The sequence below is a fragment of the Grus americana genome, unplaced genomic scaffold (genome assembly GCF_028858705.1).
Source record: "Grus americana isolate bGruAme1 unplaced genomic scaffold, bGruAme1.mat scaffold_633, whole genome shotgun sequence".
Lineage (NCBI taxonomy): Eukaryota > Metazoa > Chordata > Aves > Gruiformes > Gruidae > Grus > Grus americana.
The window spans coordinates 52,972-58,971 of NW_026561860.1; positions in this window are offsets into that span (position 1 = coordinate 52,972).

Genomic DNA, 6,000 nt, shown 5'->3' on the forward strand with positions numbered 1-6,000 from the left:
CAGAGCAAGGAAAATGTGAAAAGGGAAGACATATTTTGAAAGACAATGCCTGAAGAGGCACCTCATTTGGAGGAAGGAGAGACTGGAAGAGATCTCCAGGCTCACCATAAACTTACTGAACGCCATATGAAGCACTAAGGGGTTGGCTGGTTGCTTTCTACTTTCTTTGTTCCCATTGGAAGGCTGTTGCAGAACCCAAATCTTCCCAGCATTAAGAGTTTACTTCCAGTTTTCTGCTTCAATTTACTCAGGGCCAGGCGGTATGCTTTTTTTCAAGCTTAGTAACTCTTCTCCCTTCATGCTATTTCCTGCTTCTGCATTCACAGCAGTCACCCCGCTCTTCGTCCACTTGCTCTTCTAGCCCAAGCAAATCAAGGACTCCCGATGTCATTGCGCATCTCCATCTCCCATGTCCCAGCAATCCCTGCAGCTCTCCTCTGCCATCATTCCCAGGGGAGTTCATCTTTCTTGTACGGGAAGGACCAGCAGGGCAATGACGTCAGATGAGCTGTGCTCTCTTCAGTGGCATTCACCCCCCTCTACGCTCCCTGAAAATACTTTGCCTGACACACTGCAGTGTAGCACTTTGCTATCTCCACATCACACCGCTGGCTCCCAGCAGCTCTCTTCTGCTTCCCTTTAGGCGAAGGTCTTCTGCCCCCTCCTCACTTCTGGCCAGATGAAGAACATCCAACCGATGGCTCTGAAATACTTCCCCCTCCTCTAAATATCTTCTTGGTGGGCTCAGCTTTCTGCCCTTCAACTTAGTAGCTTATCAGAAGAGGACAAGGATAGCACTGTTTTTTCCCCAAGTAAGCAAATACTTAAACTGTTCATTTAAATATCAAAATTAAGAGGAAGGGAAAAAATGACAGCAAAGTGGAAAGTGAAAGTTTAATTTGGTGCTTATGCTGCAGCTGTAGCAGAGGGCTGCTACTGAGCTGTCTGATCACCATAAAACCAAACACCTAAGTGGGGTTTCTCTTTCCTCTCCAGAGGGTTTATCACCTGGAGCAGGCTGAAGTTCTGATCCTGCAGACTGCTCCCCAGTGCTTGTCTGCTCCCTCTGGGCACCAAAGACAGCTCTTTGAATTCTTTTGCAGGTACAAGCTTGGTTTCCTTTCCAGTCGGAACGAAATGAAACCAGACATTTAGCAAGAAATGCAGCATGATGCTCCCTGCCTTGCGCTCACTTTTCTCTAATACTAGTTCAGTATTTTAGAATATTTGAGGATATTAAATTAGAAACTTTAACATGCAAAAAAAATAACAAGAAAGAAAGAAAGAAAGAAAGAAAGAAAGAAAGAAAAGAAAGAAGAGGGAGGAATTCTCTTCTACCTTGACTGTTAGTTTCTTAAGCTGCCAGTAAACGTTAATGTCTTTGTATTACAAGGCCACGATTGCAACATTTCTGCAATTTGTGGATGTCATTGAGATATTGCCTGCCATTCAACAGTTCAGGTGCTCCACCTACACTTATTCATGGATGTTTCATTTTTTTTTTTAAATGTTTAAAAGATTAGAGTCCACCCCTCCAAGGTATAATGGCCAAAAGAGCACATTTTAGATGAAATTAACTTAGTATTAATGTTGGTGGTGGTTTTGTTGTTATTGTTGCTGTTCTTATTATTTATTACCTTCTTTTTCTGTCACATTAAACTCTCTTGATGTCAACCCACGAGTTTTACTTTTTATTTTGTGATGCTCTCCCTCATCCCACTGGGGCAGGGGGGTGAGCAAACGGCTGTATGGTTGGTTTAGCTGCCTGCCGGGCTCCACGACGACAGCAAATTGCTAAACAGACTACCACACTGTGGCAATCATGCACGAAGGAAAATTTTAGGTTGTTATGCAGAGCTTTAACCAGAGTCCTGGCAACTTACTTTGGGACATGAAAGGTGTTTGTGTTGTCTGAAACAGGAAAGAAGGAGGTCACATTTAGACTGCGTATTCTGAGCTGTGTATTCATTAGTGCTTATTGCTTGAGAATAAGGTAACTAGGGATTGGAGAAGAGGAGGACTGTCCTTGGAACCTTCGAAGGTATTGAATTAGAATGAGGTATACTTAGAAAAGATGTGGCAAAGGGATCTCGACCAGAGGAACGCTTGTTAACAAGGAGATGTACATCCTTGAAAGTCAAAAGCCAGTGAAATTACTCTAACTGGTGTCCTTAGAATGGACTGTCCCCTTAGAATATGAAAACCACACCTCCAGTGCTAACACCACCCCCTCCCCAGATAAAGACTGACTCACTGGACATGCGTAGTGAATGTAGAAGGTACTGTGTCTTGAAATGGAAGCGAGCAAAGAGTTCCCCAGCTGTAGTTTAGAAGCTGTGACTAGTAGGCAGAACACCCGGGACTGTACAAATCTCCAATGGAACTGCCACTGGTGTGCTAGCTTTGGGGGAAACTGCCTAGCACCCATCTTTGCACAAACATGGACGAAACAATATCTCGTCTCGGTGTGTACGACTGGCTGCTTACACACTGGGCTAAGGAAGCTGACTTCAAGGGACAACATTTGCACTACAGTCCCATGTGCAGTAAAGAAAACCGGTCTGTCAGCTCGATTCCAATGCCGCATCCTCAAACGAAACGAGGCTGCTACTCCTAGCAGTGCAGTGACGAGCGATGCTGGGGCGGCTCGGGGGGCTCTGGCAGTCGGGGTACCCCGTGCCGGTGCCCGGGGGGGTCTGTCTCCATCTCCTTCCCCTCCCCAGCTCTGGGGTCCCTCCCGGGGCTGCACTGCCCAGGCCCAGCTCCAGCCTGGAGCTCCCCACCACCACCCCCCAGGCACCCAGCAGGCAGGAGACACCCCCACACCTGCCTAAGGGCCTGGCTGGCCTCACGGGCAGCCCCAGCCCTCAGCTCAGCCAGGCCGCAGCTGGAGCAGAGACTGCGCCTGGCCAGACCAACATGGCCGCCAGGCAGCCCTGTGCCCCAGGCCTACAGCTCCCAGCATGCCCTGGGAACAACACGGCCACCAGGCAACCCTGTGCCTCAGGCCTACAGCTCCCAGCATGCCACGGGGTGCTCCTGCTTGCAGTCTGACCCTGCAGGGACACCGTCCCCCGGCCCGGGCCCCACAGGCCCAGAGCTGGACAGAGGGACGGTGGGAACAAGGGGCAGGGAGTGGAGGAAGGAAGAGTGGTGGTGAGGAGGCGGCAGAGGGAGAGAGCGGGAAAGAGCTGGAAGGGAAGGGCAGAGCGGGGTGCGGGAAGAAAACTAGTGCTAGGCAGCAGGCCAGAGGGACGGAGAGAGAAGAAGAAGGGCAGGGAGGAGGCCAGAGGGACGGGCCGACACAGGCAGGGCGAGGGAGCGGGACGGGGGCGCAGAGAGAGAGAAGAGGAGTGCGAGAGACATGGGCCAGGGAGCAAGACCGAGGGACGGAGGGGAAAGGGTGAGAGGGAAAAGGGAGAGAGGAAGGGAGAGGCAGGGTCCGAGAGCAGGACACAGAGCAAGGGGAGGACGGGAAAGACTCCCGAGCGACTGAGAAACAGAGGGATGCGGGTCAGGAGAAGGAGGCGGAGAAGGACAGAGCAGCCATGGCCGCCAGGATGGAGACGGAGGGAGAGCAAAAGGGGATGGGGAGCAGGAGGGAGGCGCAGAGAGAAGGGAGAAGCGCAGCCCACTGAGGCGCTCCCCAGGAAGGGGCACATGAACGTCACAGAGCTTTGCTTCCTCGACAGCAAGACCAAGACTGACCTCTAGCCCAGACCAGAGACGGGGGAGGACAAAACGAACCCAAAATCACCCCAAATCGCCCTCCCATCTCCACCATCGGGGAAGATGGGGCAGCACACACATGTCAGCATTGCAAGGCCATCGCTTGCCCTTGGAGACAAAAATCACCTCCCAAAAACCCATGGTTAGATGGGAAGCCATGGTGGGAATGGAAAATCAGCACTGAGGACAGGAAGTGATCATCAGGATGGGAAATCGCTGAGATGGGAAGTTGTTGTGGTATGAAAAAGCAAAGCAGTGCAAGGCTGGCTGAAGCAGGTGCTTGAGGAATTATCACAGTGGGGACAGACCCCCTAGGGCACAGTTTGCCCCAAACCAACCCCACCCTCACCAACCGCCATGGCCAGTACAGCAACAGGCTCCCACTCGTCCTGGTGCTCCTGCCCTCCGGGTAAGCCCCCAGCCGGCTCTGCCTGCCCATATCTCAGCCCATCACCCCTCTTTGCTTCCCCAACAGAGGAAGGACTCTTCCTCTGCAGCAGGGAGAGTCAGGTGGGAAGCAGGGCTGTGTGCCTGGCAGGCAGGAGCTCTGCAGGCAGCTCTGCCCTCTGTTTGGCTCCGGGGCGGTACCCAGGGGTGTTTGGGATCCCTTTTGCTGGAGAGAGAAGAGCTGGCTTGGGGCTCACTCTTTCTCTGTCCTTTCCCAGTGCACAGGCAACCTGAAGGAGCAAAGAGAGCCCGGGTGACGCGACTGCCCTCCCTCAAACTCCTGGAGGAGGAGCTGAGCAGCCACCGTGCGGTGAGTGTCTCTCTGGCCTGGGCTGTGTCCCCCAAGCCCTGCAGAGCCTCAGACAGTGGCCCAAGGGGCACCTTCCCTTGCCACACAGAGCATCTCATGGGCTGCAAAAGGGATGCTTGGGAGAGCCAATGTGACTGTTAAGCAGGTATCCTTTACTGCAGCGCTGGGAGTCGCACCGGGATATTTCCACGAATGTACGTCTTGACGATAAACAAATTGTTTGTGATTTATATTACAAAAGAGTTTACATATTCCTTAGGTTTCTGATAAATTTAATACCTATTCATTATTATTCTGGGAACTCATGAATATATGCTAATGTCCTGATACGCCTGCGCAGTTTCTTTCTCAGGTGGTCGTCAGGGGTCGTCCTCCTCAAATCTTCCTCTTTCTCCTCTTCTTCAGCGTACACAGTTGGGTGACCTCTCCTTCATGATCTCTGTTTTGCAAGCTCAGCAACCTTCTTATCCGTCCTGCCCAGATGGTCCCAGGCTTGTTGGCATATTGGGCCCCCTTTATCAGGTTGCCTCAAACTTTGTGTCTTTTTTCTAGTTCCTACCCAAGGACTGTTCCTTAATTTACGGCTTCTCTTATCCCGTTTCTACATTCCAACTATTTTACTAATTGTTTTCTTTTGTATTGGAGCATGAGACAGGCAAAGCCTGAATTTACAGGGCCTGACTCAAGTGTTGCCAAGTTCTATTCTGTTTTCAAAATTGTTCTACGCTAATTAGTTTCCCTTATTCATTCCTCCCTGTTCATTAAAGTTGCAAATTCTTTTGCAAGAAGGCCTATAATATATTCTCTTTTTGTGGTGTTCTCTTAAAGTATTTCCCTGGCTCTACTGCATGTCTTATCTTATTTCGTTTCCAGTTCGCATATTCTCCTGAAGTTCGCCTGCTACACCAAAATGCACATTGTATTAATACACAAGTCAGGATTATCATCAGTCCTATAAGCAGGACAAAACCAAATAACTGCCGGAGCCAGGTCAAATTAGGTAGCCAGGAAGTTAACTTGTGCCAAATTTCTTCAAAACCCCATGAGGTATCGTCTTTAGTTATTTTATGCAATACTTCGCTTTGTCTGCGGATTTCTGTGGAGATTCTACCGCTTTGGTCTATGTACATACAACAGCTTATATTTGTGGTTGCACAAACACCACCTGGTGAAGCTAATAATAAATCAAGGGCCATTCGGTTTTGAATTACTTCTTTTGACAGACTAGTTATTTCAATTTGCAAGGCCTGTATTGCATCAATGGTTTTGTTCTCAATGTTTTCTCTTACCGCCGAAATGTTCACTCTAGTTTTTTCTAGTTCACTTACCCCTAGCCATGGGAGAAACCACCTTACAAAACTATGGAACTTAGTAAACCTACCCGCTCTGGCATTATGAGTTTTCTTTATCCTTTTGAGGGAAGTTGTTGTTCGTTCATCCTGTGGGTGTAGTTTGTCAACGATAGTAATGTTAGGAGCGAAAGCTCCAAGAGTACAAGCTCCTTTCCATCCTAG